We start from the raw sequence: 22,974 nt of genomic DNA, 5'->3' as shown, positions 1-22,974 counted from the left end.
ACCCCTGAAATATTCTTCAGGCTTCAAGGAATTCCAGAAGTGACACCATGATGCAGAATATGGTTGGGAAGCAGAGCTGTGGACAAGATCCCTCCCCTTCCGACTTCCTCCAGGCCCATCATCAGCCACTGAGGAGGGAAGGTCGTCATGATCATATCTGGTCATATCACCCAATAAGTGTTTAACAGATTTTAAAAATACATAAACAAATTAATTCACTCCCACCCATTGGGGAAACCCTTCCAGAGCCATCAAGAAACCCCAGAGTTGCATGAAACCCTGGTTGAGAAAGCCCAGTATAAGCTTTCATGTGCAAGCAAGCGTCTTCAGACACAGTGAAACAGAATTTCCATAACCAGCAGCGTACCTAACTGGGCGATTACGGCTCAGATTGGACTAACGTGGGACAGAAGGGAGCCTGCAGCCTGTGGTGGCTCTCGGCTGCCGTGGTTTTGACGAGCGGTAAAAAGCAACAGCGAGTTTGTTTTACAAACCCAACCCAGGCAGAGGTCCTTTGCAGAAACACAATCCACAGCGGTGTTATTTCGCACAGCCGCTCCGAAATTGCTGCGTAGGATAATAAGCAAGTATAATGACAAGCGGGCATTAATAACTTTATTTTCCCCACTCTGCGTTTAATAGCTGGAATTATTAAAACCACGCACCGCTAAAACATAACCATGATTATCCTGTGGTCACAATACGCCCCTTTATGTTTGACGCGGTCCGCCCTGCTGGCGCCGTGAATGGCTGGATTGTCCGAACGGGAGCAACTTCCCTTGGAAGATGCCTCCCACATCATGGGCTTCCAGATGACTCCCCCGGAGAGGGATTCTGGGTCAGGTTCGCAGGGTCAGCTCTGAGCAACTCCTGGCACCTAAACAGAGAGCCTGGATGTCCTGCAGAGGTGTCCTCTGTCAACAATTCCACACACCGCCAAGCATTGCACTGGATTTCACTCCGGAGAACTGCTGCTAATGACCCCAGGAAATGAGCGGCAGCTCTTTGGTATTTTATAACCTTATTAGAAAAGTTTAGCCTGCCAAACAACAACTCCCCAGAGGGCCGGTAGAGTGTTTACTGCTCAAGAAAAAAAAAAGAGAGGGGGGGGGGAAATGATAGCAGTGGCGTAAATGGAGATGTAATTTTAACTAGCCATGTATACAGCTAATATAGCTTAACATCATTAATGATGAGGAGGGGAAAAGCACTTAATCTAATCTAACATCGACCGCAGCATTTATGGAAGTAACAAGTGATATTCTGCAGAGGGAGGCGAGAATTTACTTAATGTGTCTTTAAAAATTCAAAGGGTTTTCAGTGTCCCCTTCCTTTCTCCGCAGCCTCTCAACTATTGGGTTAAATGTTTAAAAAGAAAACCAATTTCCTTGGAAGGACGGGGACTTTAGGCAGTATCCCTGAACCTCTGTGTTTCCCAGGTAAGGGGAGATGATGTTCACGCAAACTGCAATGATGATAGGACCATCTTCAAAGATTTAAAAGGCTGCCATGTAGAGGAGGGGGAAGAGCTGTTCTCTCTTGCCCCGGAGGGACGGACCAGAACCAATGGGATGAAATTAATTCAAAAAGAATTCCATCTAAACATCCGGAAGAAGTTCCTGACAGTCAGAGCAGTTCCTCAGTGGAATAAGCTTCCTCAGGATGTGGTGGGTTCTCCATCTTTGGAAATTCTTAAACAGAGGCTGGATAGCCACCTGACGGAGAGGCTGATTCTGTGAAGGTTCAAGGGGGTGGCAGGTTACAGTGGATGAGTGATAGGGTTGGGAGTGTCCTGCATAGCGCAGGGGGTTGGACTAGATGACCCAGGATGTCCCTTCCAACTCTGTGATTCCATGATTCTACTACAACAGTACCAAAAGAAAGAAACTCAACCTACAAAAATAGAGCACATCTTACATGACATATTCATGTCTGTACATTTAACGTACGGAGCAAGGCTTGTGCCGACAAACTTTGGTTTGCCAGTCTGAAAAGTAGCATCGAGCTGGAAGGACCTTCAGGGTCATCTAGTCCAACTCCTTGCAGAATGGCAGGAAAAGAACATCCCCCATAATTAAAGGCTGGAGTGAATAAAAATATTTTGACTCGGTGCCAAGAGAGCAGAGTACATCCTGGCAGCACCCCAAAGAAGGGGGTATTCCAGAGGCAAGGCACTGATTCTCCTCTAGTGCATTCACCAGGGGTGGCTGGGAAGGTTGCGCGTCCTGGAATTTGCCAGCTAAAACTTCCACTGCAGTGCCCATCTTGTGCAACAATTGACTTTCTTTTAGTACTCCCTGAAGCTAAAATGGCAAAGTTGATATTGCAAAAGTAAGCACTGAACAAAGAAACGTGCAGGGTGGACAAGACAGGCAGTTCCTTTGGACAACAAATCGGATACAAAAGAGCTCCCAAGGCCAAGACATCCCAGCTGGGCTAGCTGCATGCTTCCCCCGCCCCCCCCCCCCTGCCAGTGGCTCTCCATTGAGCATTGTGCCACAGAGACAGCAAACCCCAAATATTACATGGTATGCACAGAAAGTAGGGGGGGGGGAAATCACAATTGCCAAAAACACAGGAAGAAGCAATGAAAAAAATGTATTCTGTGATATGGAATCCATTTCTTTGATGGGTACAATAACAATCATATATGGGGGGTGAGAGAGAGAGAGAGAGAGAGAGAGAGAGAGAGAGAACAAGAGAAAGAGAATCAGAGAGAGACTCTTTGCAATAAATTCGTTCTGACCACTCCTAATAGCACGCTTGAAGGGTACAAGCTGGATGCTGAAAAAGAGCCTGCTCAGAAACAAGATAAAGGTATCCATATTACTGGAGAGCTCCCCAGGTACTTATTTTAAATCTGTTTTGTATACCATTTTACAGGGTTTTATTCTATTGTAATGTGCCCTGAGTCTTACAAGATAGGGCCGAAAATAAATGCAGCAACCCCAGCAACGATACCAAAGACAGAATTCTGGAGGGGATGATTTCTCATATTTTATTTTCCCTGTAATTTCTCACAAGCTCCCAGGCTGCAAAATGTGGGCTTCCCACACGTATCTTAACAGCCTCGTAACTAGGGCTGCCAACCTCCAGGTGTTGGCTGGAGATTACTCTCACACACACACACACACACACACACAACTACAAAATACAAATGCTTTCCAGGTGAGCAAGCTCAGCTCTCTTGAAGAAAGTGGCTGCTTTTGAAGGGAGACTCCATGACACCGAAGCCCCTCCCCCAAAACCTACCCTCTTCAGACTCCTCCCCCAAAATCTCCAGGCAAACCTGTTCCTAACACCCATCCCCCCCAGGGATAAATTTTCCTGAAGTCAGAAAAGAGGGAAGTAAATGCAAGAACGATCCACGATCATAAGCATCTTCCATTGACAGATTGCAGGATCCAACTCATGTTTAAGGTTGGTCCCACCGTCATCCCTAATAAACCAGACTTGGAACGTTTCATTTAAAAAGGACATAGACTCTGTCTGTATTCCAAAGAATATGAGATCTTTGATTGCCATAATTCAGGGTTTTTTGATGGCCCTGGAAGGGTTTCCTGAAAGGGTGGGAGCTAATTAATTCATATATAATTTATTATATTTATATACCACCCTCCCCAAAGGCTCACGGTGGTTCACATAAAATGGAAACAATACAAGTAACTTATTTTTACAATAATAATGTGATAACAACAAACAACAGAACAGTAGAAAAAGATAGCGAACATTAAATAATTTATTTAAATAAATAAATGTTAAAACATTGTTCGGCATTAATTGGGTAACATGACCATATAGGGTCCTGTCTATCTGCCCCCTACCCAAATGGCCAATGATGGGCCTGGAGGGAGTGGGAAGGGGAGGGGCCTCAGGTGGGCGTGTCCACAGCTCTGCTTCCCAACCATATTCTACACTATTGCACCTCTTCTGGGGTTTCTCAATGGTAAAATAAAAAGCGGTGAATGGCTGACCTACAGATCCCAAAAGAATGATCACACTGACACATTCACCCTAGTAACACTCTTGTACAGGGGTAGTCAAACTGCGGCCCTCCAGATGTCCATGGACTACAATTCCCAGGCGCCCCTGCCAGCATTCGCTGGCAGGGGCTCGTGGGAATTGTAGTCCATGGACATCTGGAGGGCCGCAGTTTGACTACCCCTGCTCTTGTAGAACCTCTATTAAAGATGGAGCTTCCACACAAATTTACCACCAGGCAGATCATGACATTGCCATGCCAGGATGTTATGTTTTTTTCCCAAAAAAAAACCCAGCAAGAGCAGACTACAATTTTTAAATGACACAGCCATGATCTTGGGCTCCTAGTCTCCGAGACCAACGTGAAAGTTATAAAAAGGAAAGAGGCCTGCTTCCATATAATCTTGACATTTTGACTTCCGACAAGTCACTCCTTTGATGTCATCTGAAATGACAGGAGTGGTCTAAAATAAATACGCTTCTTTGTCCCTGTTGTTAAAAGGGTCTGAATTGACATTTGTTCCAAGAAGGGCAAAGCTAACAAGCAAGGAAATGTCAAAAACCTCCCAAGGAGAAAGACAGCAATTGCACGGACCATCTCCTCTTCTGGATATGGACTGAATTGTTTTGTCAAAAGAAGCGAACGGGACAATTATTATATTTCCGCGTCTGCAGAATCAGAACGGCGGCAAATCCCCGAACGAGTTGCATCGTCTTAAAAGATAGGGAAATGATGATGCCAATATACTGGGGGAAAACTGGAACTGCGTAAAGCAGTGGTCCCCAACCTTTTTATCACTGGGGACCACTCAACGCTTGACAATTTTACTGAGGCCCCGTAGGGGGGGGGGAGGTAGTTTACTCCTCTCCTCTCAACCACTGCCCTAACACTCTCTGATCGCTATGGTAACGTTTAAAAATCCCTTCATAATAAGATACAGAAATGCCACAACAATGAACATAAGGAACATTTTATTTTCATGGAAATTTTAACTCATGACAATTACAAATCAATGGGAACCCAGAGCTTGTTTCTCTGCAACGAGATAGTCCCATCTGGGAGGGATGGGAGACAATGACACCCAAAGTGTGTTGTAAAGGGCCGGGGGGGATGAAGTAAAGGGCTGGGGGGGGGAGAAGGCGTCCTTCACGGCCCACCTCCAATTAGTCGACGGACCACATGTGGTCCGTGGCCGACAGGTTGGGGATCGCTAGCGTAAAGGACTTCCAGCTAAAAGTTGCACATTTCAAGACAAACAGATGGGCCGAAGACTCAGAGAAAAGGCTAAAAGGATTTTATGTACGGGTGGAATGAAAGTAACTTCACCAAAAACATGACATATTCCAGGGGTCCCCAATGTGATAGCTGGAAAGCTTCCAGTGTAACAGCTAACTAGTGCACACTAACTCTTTTTAGAAACTAGATGGGGCCAAGGGAGGGTTTGCTTCTGGCTGGCTGTGTGTTTTGTTTCTATTATTGTACTGGCAGCAGCTGTCACCAATCTATCCTGTGTTGGTGAAGTTAAACCATTTGTTTTATTGGGGTTTTACTGGGTTTTTATATGGACAGATTGTGACCCGCCACGAGCCAGTTCTGGAGTGGCGGGTAAGTTTAAATAACTAATGAATAAATAGAAAACACAACTCAGAAAGCTCTTGAGCCGTTGTGGATTTCCTGCATTCTGCAGAGGGTTGGACTAGATGACCCTCGAGATCCCTTCCATGAATCTATGACTTTCTGGCTTAATCTTAGGTACTGCCTTGGCCCTCCCATCACACAGCAAGAGGCCAGGCAGGTTTCCGCAGGGCAGGCAGAGGAAAGCCTCACCTGCTGAGGGAAACCAGGACCTGAGCAATTGTCAGGAAGTCATCTCTGGTTCCACCACCCTGAAAAAGAAGCCAAGGTCTTCCTGAGATGCCTGAACTCGGTCCCCCAGCTCCCAGCTGGAATCCCACCGGCTTTTAAGAAAGAGCATCTGCTTTGCATAATCCTTCCAGGGCTGCATTGAATTAGATTCAAAGGCTTGCAATTGCAGGATTCCCCCCCCCCCCCGTTCCTTTAGTCCTTGGAAGGATTTTGTAGCTCTTGTCCCCCGCCATGGTCATTCCAAAGTTGTCAGGGATTTAAAAAATGTCCACTGAGGATCAAGCGGGCGCATTACCTTTCTGGAGTCCGCGGGAGACAAAGGTTTGCTGCTACTGCTTTAAATTTGAGCTAAGAGGATAAGGGAGAATGCACCCACTTATATTAGGGGTGGGGGGGGGGAGGAAACAGCTATAATTAAGGGGGAAAGATAATCTGTTCTTAGGGAAATGGGAAGGAAGAGGTTTTAGAAGAACATCCTTGAGAGTCATGATTTCCAAAGGCCATGTTGGTGTTTTAATCTTTTAGTAAAACATTTTAACTCTGTCATTTCTCCTGGTTCAAAACAGCTTTCAATACCCAAAGGAGTCCCAAAGCAGTTTACAAACACCTTCCCCTTCACCCTGGGAGCTAGGTGGAGCTGAAGGATCTCTGAGAGAGCTGCTCTGTGAGGACAGCTCTAACAAGACCATAACTGACCCTAGGTCACCCAGCTGGCTGTATGTGGAGGAATGGGGAATCAAACCTGGCTCTCCAAATTAGATGGCACCACTATTAGTATATGTGTGGGTGGGGGGAGAGGTCCCCTGGTCTTGTCTCTCCATAGGAAACAATGGAGGCTGGATGGAAGCATCCTATTTGGGTGCCCCTAGAATTTGACCCCCCTGCTCCAATCTTTTTAAAACTTGGGGGTTTTTTTAGGAGAGATTTTTGCAACTACACTGCAAGTTTGGAGCCTCTAACTAAAGCCCTCACCCCTCCAGATGATGGAGAAGACCGAAAATGGGGAAATTCCCATATTCAATGGCGCCCTTGTCTTTAATGGTGCTGAAACAATTCGGCCAATCCCCGAATCAGCTGATTCGGAGGGATCAGACTGGGACCGAATCGAGTCGACTCCGAAATGGTTCAAATTGTTTTTGCACATGCCTAAATTGGAATAATAAACCTTTTGGGGGAGGGCTGCCCAGTTACAGCCTTCTTATGGTAACCCCGCAGGGTTTTTCAAAGCAAGAGGCATACAGAGGGGTCTTGCTTTTGCTGATCTCTGAGTCATGACCTTGGTATTCTTCAGAGGTCTTCCATGCAAATATTAGCCAGAGCCTGCTTAGCTTCCAAGACTGGGCTACACCTTAATTCACAACCAAAAACACAGGCTTGGTGCAGGGTAAATAATTTACTCCTAAAAATGCAATCAAATGTGTCCTCTATCCTCGCAGCCTGTCTACCCCGCTAAAGGCAAGCAGAAAGAGGAACTCCAAAGACTTCTTTATTGCTTCCCCTTTGGCTTCTGGATGCTCCTGTTTCTATTCATTCCTCCCCACTGCAATTATATATGCATGTATCCACAGTCACAACTCTCTAAGCTCTGTGCTAAGAGTTTATAGAGGAGTCAAAGAGTCATTTTGGGAGGGGGGGGGAGAATTGTTCTAGCCTCGTTAAACGTGAGCATTGGCGAGGAGCGGTACCATTAATATGCAAAAGCTTTAGTCCTTTCAGAGCTCTCCATTGCTCGGTAACTTACCCTTCCTGGCAAAAAGGTATTCTTTTGTTCGGAAAAGCCGGCAGCCCAGCTGCAGAAAGCCGGATCGCTCTGCCCATGTGGCTGCCCCCACTTCACCAGCCGTTCACTCTGCCTCCAGACCGAGACAGAACTAATTTGTCTCCGGTCAAAATGCAAGGCATTACAAGGACAGAAAGGGAAGGATTAAGTGGTAAGGAGGCACTTTCCGCAATCTGGGACACTCCATGTGCTGAATGCTGACCTGACAAACTGTTCCTCTGAAAGCAAGCATCTCCAACTTGCACTCCTCTGGAAATGCACAGGCCTGAGCCGCCTTAATCAAAACTCTGGCTACGACGATGAGCAGTATTCCAGCAATGAAGCCCCTTATCCACTGTCAATTGTCAAAAGGAATCGCTCCTTGTAATCTAAGAGCAGTGGTCCCCACCCTTTTTATCACCGGGGATCACTCAACGCCAGGGACCACTCACCGGGGACCACTCAACGCCTTTTACTGAGGCCCGGTGGGGGGGGGGGCGTAGTTTACTCCTCTACTCTCAACCACTGCCCTAACGCTCTCTGATCGCTATGGTAATGTTTAAACATCCCTTCAAAATAAGATACAGACACGCCACAACAATGAAGTGTGTTGTGAAGGGCTGGGGGGGATAAAGTAAAGGGCTGGGGGGGGGGGGAGAAGGCGTCCTTCGGGGCCCACCTCCAATTAGTCGAAGGACCACATGTAGTCCACAGCCCACAGGTTGGGGATCGCTCATCTAGAGAATTTCCTCCCCTGTCAGAGCCTCAGGGGAGGGCGGTTAACAAATATAATATACAAATGGTTCAAATCTGGCCTTATAGACTTTTGACTTTAACTCCATCTTTCCAGGCAATGTTCTTGCGAGATAGCATCACAGGATCATAGAGTTGGAAGGGATCTCCAGGTTCATCTAGTCCCGCCCCCTGCAGAATGCAGGAAATTCACAACTACCAGCTTAATGTACTGGTTAAGAGCTTATCCTGGATGCTTGAGGCTGATCCTGCATTGAGCAGGGGGGTGGGCCTGGATGGCCCAACTCCAGGATTCTGTAAGTCTAGTTCAGCAGTGGAATGGGCTGCCTAAGGAGGTGGGGAGCTCCCCCTCACTGGCAGTCTTCAAGCAGCAGCTGGACAGATCCTTCTCATGGATGCTTGAGGTTGATCCTGCAATGAGCAGGGGGTGGGACTTCATCTAGACCAGGGGTAGTCAAACTGCGGCCCTCCAGATGTCCATGGACTACAATTCCCAGAAGCCGCTGCCAGCATTTGCTGGCAGGGGCTTCTGGGAATTGTGGTCCATGGACATCTGGAGGGCCGCAGTTTGACTACCCCTGATCTAGACTGTCTGGCCCCTTCCAACTCTAAGATTCTATCATTTGTAATCTGCCTCCCATACTGCTCCTGGAAGAACAATTCATAATCTGCCTCCCACACCATCCCTCAAAGAACAATTCATAATCTATTTACTTGTATCGAGAACTTCGATCCCGGAACAACCTCGGCTCTAAATCAGAATCGGCCGTTTTATATCTTGACCTCTCCCCATTTTTCCGCAGTGCTTAAGATGAGCAGCATTCATTGCAAAGTAAAACATTTTGTGGTGTAAATCAACTGCAAACGTACGGAGGGACAGGGGAAGGAGGAGGCATGATTTTTGAATCGATACTCTAAAAAAATGTATTCCTGGTACTGGTCATTATTCCGGCAGGCATGTTATTGATCATCGTTGTAATGGTCTCAGTTGCAGCTGCTGTCAATAACTCACTTCTCATGTTGTCACACTGAATTAACTAAAACGAGGTCTGGGAAAAAAACAACAACAACGCACAAGTGAACAAGTTATACTGGTGTATTATGGCAGGGAGCAGAACGCTGACCAGATTAGTCTTCAGTGTTCCACTTGACATGACATCGACGGAATAATTTTTTTTTTCCAATTTATTGCCCGCTGCTCCCTGAAGGCTCATGGCGGGTTACAATCCTCTGTTAAAACCCCCAGTAAAATCCCCTTAAAACAGATTTCTTACATAAGAACCATAAGACTTGGCGGTAAACTCATCCCAACTCCAGCAATAGCCTAATAGGGGGGAGGGGAAGAGGACGCAGATGGAATTCGCTACTCCCACTTCTATAGGAAAGACCCCGATCTACCTGTTTCGACCCTACTGGGTCTTCCTCAGTGGTCAAAAATATTTCGACCCTGCTGGGTCTTCCTCAGTGGTCAATATTATTAAATAATGCACTCTTATCTAAAACCAATGTGTTTCTGACACATGAGACGCATTCTCTATGCAGAGGAAAGCAATAGCTGAGAGAGGTGTGCCTAGATATTACATATCTTAGGTGAGGCTCCAAAAAGAAACACTATACCAGAATTTGTTGGGGCTACACCTAACAGATTTCCCTCGACCACCCAGCTATACTTCATAATTGGTTTTAGGTAAGAGGGGATTATTTAATATTATTGACCACTGAGGAAGACGCAGTAGGGTCAAAATGTGTTTGGTCTATTCATGTGCAGTTAGATCTTTATAGTTTTTACTTTGTTTTTAGTCTAATTTTTATGAACTTTAATAAATAATCGTTAAAATTTTATATTGTTTTATAGCTTAGCTTTCGAGTTCCTGACTTTAAGGTTGGATTTTTGTTCCCTTTTTGGTTTGGCATCGACAGAATAAAGTCAAGCACTGCACTGATACCCAGCCAGAGGGAGACGTTCACAGCTGAAACCCGGTGAAAGCCCTGAAACTCATGAGCCTTAACTATAGTGAAATTATTTTTAATACGTATTTCGGTGCCGATTTCTGACACACTGGTGACACTCGACGCAGAGCAGATTAATTCCATGGCAAACAAATCAGAAGGTAGGGTAAGAGTTCAGCCCTCGAGAACAATAAATCCTGAAAGCCTCAAATATTCAATATACAGCAAATGGACAGGCACCCATTCCATGTCCTGCTCTATGCCATGCTGGCGGCCCTCCATCATATCTGATTGGCAAGCCTGTTAAAACAACTAGCTGGCCTAGATGGACCACCAGTCTAATCCAGCAGTCCCTTGAGGCCTGGTGGGGGGGAGAAGAAGAAGAGTTGAGTTTTATACCCCACTTTTCACTACCAGAAGTCTCAAAAAAGCAGCAGCACGCAAACGCCTTTCTCTTCTTCTCCCCACAACAGACACCCTGTGAGGAAGGTGAGGCGGAGAGAGGCCGGATATTACTGCTCAGTCAGAACAGCCTCCCACAGGACTGTGACTAGACCATGATCACCCAGCTGGCTGCATGTGGAGGAGCGGGGAATCCAACCTGGTTTGCCAGGTTAGAAGCCACTGCTCTTAACCGCTACACCACCGGTCTCCCCAGACCCAACATCTTAATTATTAAAACCCACTTGTATTTCCAGGGCCTCCATATTATTATAATCTTTATGATTAATGATCCTGCACTGAACAGGATGCTGGACTAGATGGCCTGTACGGCCCCTTCCAATTCTATGATTCTCTGCTTCTAAGGATACTTATTTTTGATAGCCAACCATGTGCCATGTTTACATAACAAGGGAAATTCAAGGACTGTTATCGTATCATGGGAACATCATAGTTCCCATAGGACTTCATAGGAATACGGAAACTAGATGAGCTCAGAGGAAGAGAATCATGTGCTAAGGACCAGGCTAACCTCTCCAGCTCAAACCAGCCTTTGATCCTAATATGGCTCTGCACATGTGACCAGACCCCCTCCCATGTGGTTTCTATATTCAGCATCACTGGAATGTCATGGGATGGGGCCTTGGGCATTCGCTGGTTCTCCTCCACTATGAGAACCGGGCTCTTGGGGTTTTGTTCCATGGGGAGATGTACCAAAACAACATCTTGCAAATACGCTGGTGAGTCTTCCCAATTTGATCTGGTTTTTAAGGGACATTTTCTTGCCATGCAAGAAGCCTTTCACCAATGCTAGAGGCTCTTGGAAGGCTGGGCCTTCTGGCTGAGCAACAATCTTGGTTGCATCGACGGAAGATGTCTTGCGTTGCTGGCAAATGCCCCACTGGCAGAGGCTCATGGGAATTGTAGTCCATGGACATCTAGAGAGCCACGGTTTGACCACCCGTGTTGTATTGTAACCACTTCCTGTAAAAATACATTCTGACTTACCTGTGAGCCTAAGAACTATAGAGGAATTATAGGGTAAGTAAAGGTGGTTTGCTACTGTTTCTGTCTTTGTAAAAAGGTAAAGGTAAAGGTATCCCCTGTGCAAGCACCGAGTCATGTCTGACCCTTGGGGTGACGCCCTCTAGCGTTTTCATGGCAGACTCAATACGGGGTGGTTTGCCAGTGCCTTCCCCAGTCATTACCGTTTACCCCCCAGCAAGCTGGGTACTCATTTTACCGACCTCGGAAGGATGGAAGGCTGAGTCAACCTTGAGCCGGCTGCTGGGATTGAACTCCCAACCTCATGGGCAAAGCTTTCAGGCGGCTGCCTTACCACTCTGCGCCACAAGAGGCTCCTACTGTCTTTGTCTGTCTTTGTAGTGACTCCCATTTAAATACTAACCATGGCTGACCCTGCTTGGCTTCTGAAATTTAGCAGAAATTAGCTAGCGTCAGTCATCTGGGAGACCCGCAGGCAAATCCCCAATCTGCCAAGCAAGCTGACTGCATGATCTTGGACCGGTTATAAACTTTCAGCCTATCTTTCCTCATAGGGATATTCCTGGAAGGATAAAATGGAAGAAGGAAGAACAGCTGTGAGTGCTTTGGATCCCGGGAATAAACATCAAAAATAAAGCGAATCCCTGAGTCAGGGGTTCCCAACCAATCACAGACACCTTTGGAATTCTAAAACAACACAGTGGGCACATTCACAAAATGGCTGCCACATGAGGTGGAGCCCACGACAAAATGGCTACCACAGCTTCCTTTTGGTCATACTGTGAAGATCCTTGTGCTGTTATAGCAGTTCCTGCGAAAGAATATGCACAGCCAATCCAGTCTCCAGTTTGCTGGACAAAGTCCCACCTGGTCCCAACCGCTTTCTAAAAACACTTGATGGGCGCCATGTTGGGGACCTCTGCTCTACGCGCCTGTTCCAGATTTTTGAGAAGTAAAACACCCTCCCTGACTCCTTCCCCAAGAAAAAAGTGCTTTTCAAATTTAAGAGCACAGTTTCTGAGCATTCCCAATCAAGCAGACTCACCTGTGTGACAACCTGCCATTCCCCCGGCAGAAGACGACACAACCGCTTAATCACACTGTGTTTAAATGGGCCCGCCAGAACGATAATCTAATTATAACCTAGATGAGCCATCTTAGCGCTGTCTAAAACAAGATTAATTCTGAGGATCCAGCCTCAGTGATCAAAACATCAAGCTAAAACGCAAGGCAAAGGAAGTCCAGGAACGGGGAGGGGGTGGGCTGCTTTATCAGTACATAACCCCAATTAAACAGGGATTGGTTACTATAATGAGAAAAAGATCCATGAAGAAATTATCCTGATATGCTTTCAAGTCCAGCGCGGAGAAATTAGGCTGCCATAACAACTGAGACACAGAATTATTTTAAAAATCTCGTGGCTATGGAAGCCCTGGAGTCGATGTTCACTTATTTAACAGCCAAGAAATGTAGACAAATTAAGCAGAAGGCATCATTACAGCATGAATAAGAGGCCGTAGCTCTCTCCCTCCCACCCTGCATCATACAAAGAACTGGGTTTTTTTATTGGGCTGTTTTCGAGAGAGGAGCGAAGTGTGATTTTTATGCCTCCTGAAACATCGGCGTGCTTTGAAACGAATCACCAGAACCTATGAAGCATTTTGCCCAACTAAACCTGAGGCTGTTTTCTTGCATGTTTTTTAAAAAGAGAGGATTATCCTTCATCTTATTTTTTGAAGCATTTAGACTTTGCTAAACTGGCAGCTCTGCAGAGGCTGTATATGGGGCTTAGAAGGAGTGTTCCTTATCCTAGCGGGCTAAGTCACCATTTAGGTGACTCGCCATGGATTTGATCAGAGTTCCTTTTCATCTGACTGCATTTTATGCACCTCAGACCTCAAGCTAGACTTTATATGCTTCAAATCCTTTTCCCTATTAACGGGAGTCTAGTTGTTGATACCACCCTTCACAAACGTTGACTTCCTTTAAGAAGAAGAGTCGGTCTTTATATCTGCTTTTCTTTACCCGGAGGAGACTCAAAGCGGCTCACAATCGCCTTCCTTTCCTCTCCACACATCAGACACCCTGTGAGGTGGGTGAGACTGAGAGAGCCCTGATATTACTGAAGAAGAAGAAGAGTTGGTTCTTATATGCCGCTTTTCTCTACCAAAAGGAGTCTCAAAGCGGCTACCAGTCGTCTTCCCTTTCCTCTCCCCACAACAGACACCCTGTGAGGTGGGTGAGGCTGAGAGAGCCCTGATATTCCTGCTTGGTCAGAACAGCTTGATCAGGGTTGTGGTGAGCGCAAGGTTACCCAGCTGGCTGCATGTGGATAAGGAGTGGGAAACCAAACCCATTTTGTCAGATCAGAAGCTGCCGCTCTTAACCATTACACTGATATTTTCTTTGACTGATGCTCAAAGGCAATGAGGCAGATGGATACCTGCCCCCTCCACACACACACACCCAGCAGAGATGGACAAAATTTGCTTTTCTCTCCCTCCTTGGCACATTCCTGGGCTTTTCAGTGGGGCCTGAGAACTCTAGCTTTGGTTTCCAACAAGCTTTTCAAAAACAAACATTGGGAAAGGAATTCCATGGAAGACAGATCTACGGATAGCTATTCCACGGAGGGTTGATCAATTGGCAGCCATCTCACATAATGGTTCATACTAGAAATTCTACCTCATACTTTCATGGACAGTATTTTCCCAGGCTTTCTCAACCGGGGTTCTGTGAAACTCTGGCGTTTCTTGACGGCCCTGGAAGCGTTGCCCCAATGGATGGGAGTTAATTTTTTAAAAATTATCAAACATTTACCAGGAGATATGGCCATTTATGGTCATGCTGACCTATTTCCCCCTCTCCCAAAATAGCCAATGATGTATCTGGACGGAGTGGGAAGGGGAGGGGCCACAGGTGGGCGTGTCCACAGCTCTGCTTCCCGCCATATTCTGCATGATTGCGCCACTTCTCGAAGCCTGAAGAATGTTTCTGGGGTTTCTTAATTGTAGAAGAGTTAAGAAAGGCTGGTATATCCAGATACCATCCTAGGTTGCAAGCTTTCTTGGAGTATTCGTCCTGCTGTCACTGGAGATAAAATGGTCATTTTGGTTTGATCCGGTGAGCTAGTTCTAATGTTTCGCTTTGGAGTTGGCACACTTAATGATCAAAGGCTATCAAGAACCTCCCAATGCTAAGGATCCACTGTCATTCTAGTCTCTTCATTTCGTTCCCTACTTGTCCTTGTTTAACAAGAATAGGTGACTAATATTAAGTGCATAATTAGCATAAGCATCAATTGGCAATCTCTCTTTTATGGTCACAGGGAATGCCGTAAAAACACTTGGCCGATTTTTGACTGGTCAATGGAGCCAATCCTTTGAGTCTAATGCCTGCCGCACCCTGATCCCAAAGCCAGGTAGAATTCAACACGGTTCAGAGGATTCGCCTTTTGAGGTTGGCACAGAAAAGAGAGAAAAAATTTGTGTTTGTGGCAGGAAAAAAAGGCAATAGCACAAGTCATACGGGCTCCCCGTTCCCATTACCCCTCTACCCACCTTCTCTATGATTGCTCCCATGCCTCCATGTGGGAACCTCCCCATGGGAACCTCCTCTGAATCCCAAAGCCAAAAGGCAACATCAGGAGAACAGCCACTGTGACCTGTTGTTTGTCCTCCAAAGCAGGGGTAGTCAACCTGTGGTCCTCCAGATGTCCATGGACTACAATTCCCAGGATTTGCTGGCAGGGGATGAGGCCAGGCGGGCTTCTTTAGGGCCAGGGATCATTAGCCTGACAGAGATTGTAAGAAAGCCTATGGTAAGAAAAGCATTCTTCTTATTCTTTGGCTAAGGATCCTGAGGCGTTGTTCCCTTCCAAGTTCTGTCTAGCCACTTCACATTCCACAAACTTCTTTCCTCTGAAAGGGGGGAAGGGATGGTGTCACACCCTCCCCACAATCACACACACACACCGCTCCTGCTTTCAGGCCTCCCACCACTTTCCTTAACCTTATTTCCCTCTCAGAACGAAAACAACAAACTGGGAAAGAAACACACAGACGTGACCCGTTCGCCCTCTTTGGGGAGCGCACATCATTCGACGGGCCGTGTACCGCTTTCAACTGTGACGATATTGTGTGCGGAATGGTTTTCTGTTGTGTGTGTTGGCAAACTGAATAAAAGCATGTGATTAAGTGAGATTCTTTTGTCCTGATGCCTTTTAAATTCTCCCTCAGGAGAGGCTGAAGAAACTGCAGTCGTTCGGGGTGAGTCATCGCTAGCAGAGGGGGTATGGGAAGAAGGTGTAGAGACAGAAAAGCATCTTCTAAGAAAGCACCAAGTCGAGCTGGGCAACGGTTTTCTGTAGCTACGCGCAACCGATGCACGAGGCCAAGAGGAGAGGCCCACCCAAGCCAATTGGGATTTCTGCAGTCGGACTTCATGGCAAACCAGAGCACCCTTTCTGGACTTTTTTACCATTGAGAAACCCCTGAAACATTCTTCAGGCTTCCAGAAACCCCAGAAGTGGAATGACCTTGGAGAATACGGATGGAAAGTAGAGCTGTGGACACGCCCACCTGTGGACACACACCCTCCAGGCCCATCACTGGCCATTTGGGGAGGGGGTGGGTGGGTCAACATGACCATATATGGTCAGATCATCTGATATATAACAATTGGTAAAATATATACAAAATTAATTAACTCACACCGAATCAGAAATCCCAGAGCCGTCAAGAAACCCCAGGGCTTCATGAAAACTTGATTGAGAAATCCTGAACTGGTTAAAGCGAACAGCAGTTAGCAAGTCAGGTGCAAACTGTGGTTTAGAACAGGGGTAGTCAAACCTGTGGTCCTCCAGATGTTCATGGACTACAATTCCCATAAGCTCCTGCCAGCAAACTCTGGCAGGGGCTCATGGGAATTGTAGTCTATGAACATCTGGAGGACCACAGGTTGACTACCCCTGGTTTAGAATTTCCATTCTTAATGTTTTTGAGAGCTCTTTTGGAAGCTCTCCGCAGGTTCCAAGGCCCCCTTTACAAACAGGGATGCAACATCACACAAACAAGATAAGAAAATCATTTATTATTGAACACAAAGAAAACTCAGCCATTCCGACATACTGGAAAAAACTTTTTTAAAATTAAAGTTTAGAACATTAGACTAAGAGAAGCATGAGCGTTCTATTTCCCCCCCCCCTTGAATGCATTGATTCATGCACCCGCAAAGGAACAGATGACATGATTTCTTTTACTTTCCCTTAATGAAGGTTGAACTTTCTAGCAATCAGTGACATCATGGGACCAAAAAGGTATTTCACTGGCTCAGTTCGCAGGGCTTCCCCATAAACTATTTGGGCTCTCCCTTCTCACATCTTTCACTCTGTTGCCCCTTTCAAATGTGCCCGGGTCCCCCAGGGGGCCACCCCCCCCAATTGAAAATGGCTGGTTTAGAATCCTGGTTTAGCATCCAGTTGGCTGGGCAGTCAGCATTCAGACATCACGATACACTGGCAATTCAACAGTGGCTTCAAGCCCTCCAGATAAACCACTCCTGTGCAAACACACAGTGAAACCAGATTTGAATGTAAAAGTTGTGGACATTGTCTTTGCAATGACCTTTTGAATATTTGGCTAGCTCAAGCCATTACAGGAGCACTGAACTGGCAAGAGATGATAGTGCTTACTCTGCAAGATCTGCAAATCAGAACGCCGCTACCTTGGCGAGAAACCAGCAGATTTCCCTGCGGTTGCAGTTGGAAATTCTATAGCAAGTGCTTTTATGAAGAAAGGGGCAAATAGAATCAAAATACAGTCGAGCCAAAATATGGTCAACATGAAGTGGTCTCCTTGATCTGTTCATGCAAGATCAGATTTCTGAATAACAATAAAAGGGGGAGGGGCAGTTGTCATCTTCCTGTTTGCAAAGTTTAATTTGGAAGAATCAGAACACCGAAACACAAGCCATCAAACCTAAGTCGCCCAGAAACCAAAAATGGTATGCTCATTCAAAATCCATTTACCTTGTAATTAGAATTCAGTTCAGCAGCTGAATTATTTCCATATTAAAGGAGTGGAGCAGAGGTTAAGTGAGATGAACCAATGTAGATTTTTTAAAATGGTGTGCAAGATCAGAGATTGCTGCCCACCCACTTCCGCAACCAATAGGGTTATCGTCTCTGGCAGGTGAAGCTCCATAGAAAAATGACAGCAGGCTGGGACTGACCTTGAATGGTTAACAAGGGTTTAGGGTGGGCAATAATCAAACTTCTTTCATGTATTTATGACAACACGCCAGGAACAAGACCTCTGAATGTTACAGTGCAACCCTGAACAGAGTTACATTCTTCTTCCAAGTCCGTTCATTTAAGATTGTACCATAAATCAGGGGTAGTCAACCTGTGGTCCTCCAGATGTTCATGGACTACAATTCCCATGAGCCCCTGCCAGCAAAGGCCTGAATCTCCTTTCTCAGATTTATAGGGCTCACCACAGCACTGATAAAACTGTTCTGACTGAGCAGTAATATCAGGGCTCTCTCAGCCTCACCTCCCTCACAGGGTGTCTGTTGTGGGGAGAGGAATGGGAAGGCAACTGTAAGCCGCTTTGAGCCTCCTTCGGGTAGGGAAAAGCAGCATATAAGAACCGACTCTTCTTATTCAGTAATCTCAGGGCTCTCTGAGCCTCATCTCCCTCACAAGGTTTCTGTTTTGGGGAGAGGAAGGGAAAGTGATTTGTAAACCGCTCTGAGACTCCTTCAGGTACCATATAAGAGCCAACTCTTGTTCTTCTCTATAGCAGCCTTTCTCAACTTTACCCTTGAGAAACCCGTGAAACACTCTTCAGGCTTCAAGAAACCCCAGAAGTGGCACAATTGTGCAGAATAGGGTTGGGAAACATAACCATGGACACACCCACCTCGGGCACCTACCCTACCCACCCCCTCCAGGTCCATCTAGTCCAGCATCCCATTTCATACAACAGCCAAGCTGTTCCTCTAGAGCAGAGGTGGCCAAAATCATAGCTCTCCAGATGTCCATGGCCATACTGGCAGAGGCTCATGGTAACTAGTCCATGGACATCTGGAGAGCCATAGCTGGCCCACAACAGGGCTCCCCTTGATGCTTCTTCCTAGCTCTGAAATCCGGAGGTTCACTACCTCCGAATAAGGAGGTCCCCTTCAGTCAACATGGCTAGTAGCCACTAATACAATTCTCCATGAATCTGTCTAAGACTCTTTTAAAACCAATTATGCTCTTCATACTATCCACAGGTAGTTAATTCTACAGCTGAATGACTTGCCTGGTTAAAGAAGTACTACTTCCTTCAGTGTCCAACCTGAATCTCTTGCCCGTCAACGTCCTGGGGTGCCACCAAGTTCTAATACTTAGGGACAAAAAATTCTCTCTACCCAACTTTCTTCACTCCATACATAATCTCATAAACTTCTGTCATAGTCTCCCACATGCAACCTTTGCCATCTCAACTAACGAGCCCCAGACTTCTACTCTGTTACAGTCTTGCACCAGGAAAAAGCCAAGAGTACTAAACAACCTTGCACAGGGGATTACAAATGTTACCACTCTACGTTTCAGTTCAATGGGTAAGAGAACCAAGACCACTTCCCCCCCTCTAAGGTGCTATTGGACTCTATTTTTGTTGCGCTACTTCAGGCCAACACAGCTACCCACTTAAATCTACCCTCAAAGCCATAAAGGCCTTTATTTACAATGCCCATGTCAACGATTTATACCCAGATAATAAAATATTAAGAGCAGCAAATTGCAGTTCTGATGCTACAACCTTTGTAATGAGTTTTCTGATAGATTTCATTTTGCCAAAGCCAGCATATGCCCTCCGGAGGCATTCTTCGAGCTCCGGCATCTCACACCACAGCTAATAACATTGGGGGGGGGGGGGAGAGATCAAGAGTTCGATAACTGTCATGTGTTCGCATACGCATGATGGGCCACAGATGCTGTCAGAAGTTCAAAGCACCATTGAAGAGCCAAAGCAAGAATTTCTTCTCACCCTCCTAAGACACCACTAAAAATCATTTTGGCAACTTATCAAAAAGTCCTCCTTTTTTGGTAATGTATAACAAAGTCCACCCAACAAATAACCAATTGCACGTTTGAATTGAAGACCCAATGAAAAGCCAACAAAACTGGTAACTCCTTAATACCAAGCCAAAAAAAACAGACGGCCACTACTTATACCAACAGAAATGACCAGATAGGAAAGTCGGACCAAAACAGGAACTCAGTATATATAACAATCAATTTTTTAAAAATCTGTTTATCAAATTTATGACCCGCTCCCACTCCCAGGACAAATTCACCAGCATCAGAACAGAACATTTCGAAATGTCATTAACATCCCAAGCCTTCCCAAACTGGTTCATGCAAGGAACAAGAAAGCAATCAACATGCCGAATGAGGCACACCGTGTAAACATTTCAAATACATTAATAGAAATGAGGGACTGAAAACAGATGTAGAACAGCAGCCACGACAATCACGGTGCAAAATATGCATTTTGGTGTCTTACGCCAACCAGACAATTGTAATAACACCTGCCACGCTTGGGTACAATGTTAGTTTCCACTTACACCTTGCTCAGAACATAGTAACTGACACAAGAGTTACGCTTCCTCGTTATCGATTCCTTGCTCTGCGCTGTGTGAAAATAAAGATCAAGTTTCACCAGTGTGGGGCTGGAATTATTTCCCCCCCTGCAATTTCGTAAGTTAGAGATATCATTTTGGCGCTCTCTAAAAGCTTCAGATAGGAGCCTGCTTTAGAGGAAGCAGCAGCAGCAGCAGCGGCTCATCCCGAGGATGATACAATCAGCCCATGTCAATATTCTTGTCACTCACGAACAGAACTCTTTAACGGCACCAAATAAAGCTCATTTATAGAAGATATATAATCCATATTCCGCTGCCAGGGCTCCTCGTTTTGACACATCCAATGTGTATGGGAAACCTTGAACCGCATCCCAAAAAAACTGAAAAAGGACGCAGTTTCGGGGAGACTACAGAATCTCCTGAAATGGGGAGCAAAAGAGGCTATCAGGGCTTAGAGATTCTTCTTCCCAGGCCTGATCAGATTTCAAGCTAGGAGGGGGAGCTCCATTGTAGCTGCAAGGATGAAATTGACATGCACGCCGGATCTGACAGCTTTGAGGGAGTTCCTCCCCGGTTTTGCGGAGCAGGGGAGCCATCGTGGAGAGAAGTTTTTTGGGGGGAAGCCGGCTGGGGGCCAAGAAGGCTGCAAGGCGCTGGACCAAGAAGATAGCTAGCTACCTTGAGGAGAGGAAGAGCATCTTCTTTAGAGCATGCCACCCTTCAAGAAGGCAGGGCGCAAAGAGAGGCTGCGATTGCCCTCCAGGCCAAGAAAGCATTGCAGGGATCCCCCGCCCCACAACCCCACAGAGAGAGAGAGAGATGCACCACGCCGGTTTGTGGAGCGTCAGCATCTCTGCGCGGCGGAGGCTCGTGCGGAATTTCTCCGCCATCCCCATAGCAATCCGGGCTCACACCCGCCCCTCTCTCCTAACAATGAGGACACTGCCTGCGCCGGGCCACCGCGCCGCTTCTTTCCGGCTCGCCCCCTCCAAAGCCCCAGCCGAACAAAGCCAGCCAGCCAGCCGAGGGGAGGGGGGAGAAGCATGCGGGAGCGACTATTCTTTCCAAACGCGAATTAAGGGGGAAAACAACGTTCCCCCAAGCAAGTGGTGCGGAACCAGCTCGCCGGTGAGCCTCCCCACCCCCACTGCCCCCTAAAGACCCGCTCACCATCGTCTCGCCCTCCGCCGCCGCCTCCTCCAGCTCCGGGCTCCTCTCCTCCTCGCCGCCGCCGCTCGCCTCGCGTCCCCTCCCCCTCGCGTGGCGTGCTTCACACGAGCACCGGGAGGCGGGCGCAGAAAGGGGAGGGGACGCCGCAAATCAAGCCCGCCGCAATCGCGCGGCCCGCCGGCGGACGAGACGCAGCCCGGGAGCTCCGGCGCGCACTCGCTCCACATACACACGCCCTCCCCCCTTCCTTCCTCCGGCGGCCTCTCCCCCTTCTGGCGCAGCTGGGTCGAGCGGAGGTGCCTCCCCTCCCCTCGAACGCCTCGTCCTCCAAACGGGGCGCAGCGGCCACGCCGGGAAGGAGCCGCTCGCCTTCCGCCTCCCTCGCCCGGGAGGAGGGGAACGCGACGCGTCGCTTCTCTCTCGGGACGCGGAGCAAGAAGCGCTGCGCTTTAGCGCACGCTTCGTGGAGAGGCAGAGGCCTCCCTCCACGCCCCCCTCCCGCAGCTCCGTGGGGTTTACTCGTGAGTAGTCCCGTCCCCCCAACTCCGGGGCTGCACGGGAGCCCACTTTCGCCTCTGCCCGCCGGCCCCTTCTTCGTGCCCGCTTCTGGTGCGTCCTCTTGGGCCAAGCGCAGCCCTCTCTGCCCGGATTGGGGCCCCGGCTCTGGCCTCCGGGCTCCTGCAGCCAAACGGAGCCGGGGCCACTTACACCCAATCGCGCCAGTTAGGTGGGCGCGAAGCGGGCTGGGGTCTCCCGGAAAAGTTGGCGCTGGTGGGGGGTCTTAATCAAGTGGCCCCGGCAGTCCTGTTTCTACTGGAGTAAAGACATTAGTCAATCTAGGTGGTTTCCTCGCATCTTGCGCTTCAGGCCACCTGATTTGCATTGGCAAACTCAAAAACCCCCCAGGGGGACGAAAAACCCTAAAATCTTTTCTCAAAGATGCAACCGGGACGTGATCGGGGACCCCAAAATGAACTGGCTCTTCCGCCCGGACAGCAGGGTGCACGATGCGACTGGGCATCAAGCAGCGCCGGCGGCAAAGAGGAGTGACTTCGGCGCGGAGCCGAGGGCTTCCCCCGCTCCTCTCCGGCCGGCCTGGCTCATGCCTTGGGTCCCGCCTTCCCGGCGGCTGGCAGCGGCCTCGGCCTGCAATCCGGATGGAAACGCCGCGGCGCGACACTCCCCCCCCCCCCCATTGGCTTCGTTGCATTCCGATTGGTGCGCCTGGCTCTTCCTGCGCCCTTGCGGCTGCTTCTCTTTGGAGTCGAGGAATGGGGCTGTCTGTCAAACCTCACAAGAACAACGCACTCTCTCTTGCACTCACTCATGCATCCCCCCCCCAGGCATTCAAATCCATGCATCACACACACACAAACCAGCATTCAAAGCCATGCTTCTTGGGGAGGGAAGGGGG

At 47.6% G+C, this 22,974-nt stretch overlaps 1 protein-coding gene across 9 annotated transcripts in view; it reads right to left on the bottom strand.

Moving 5' to 3' along the window:
- The window catches only part of ARVCF (ARVCF delta catenin family member), a 377,274-nt gene extending 355,518 nt beyond the window's left edge, over window positions 1–21,756 (bottom strand). For 4 of the 9 annotated variants that reach the window (XM_077308988.1, XM_077308989.1, XM_077308986.1 and 1 more), the window contains exon 1: window positions 21,561–21,756. The gene's annotated coding sequence lies outside the window, so the exon portion shown is untranslated. The remainder of the gene's footprint in view (window positions 1–21,560) is intronic. The other 5 variants (XM_077308995.1, XM_077308994.1, XM_077308996.1 and 2 more) reach the window with 2 other exon arrangements.
- Between the last annotated feature and the right edge of the window lie 1,218 nt (window positions 21,757–22,974).

The sequence above is a fragment of the Paroedura picta genome, chromosome 13 (assembly GCF_049243985.1).
Source record: "Paroedura picta isolate Pp20150507F chromosome 13, Ppicta_v3.0, whole genome shotgun sequence".
NCBI classification, from domain to species: Eukaryota; Metazoa; Chordata; class Lepidosauria; order Squamata; family Gekkonidae; genus Paroedura; species Paroedura picta.
The sequence above is the reverse complement of the archived record's forward strand: the minus strand, read 5'-3'. Positions and strand labels throughout refer to the sequence as shown.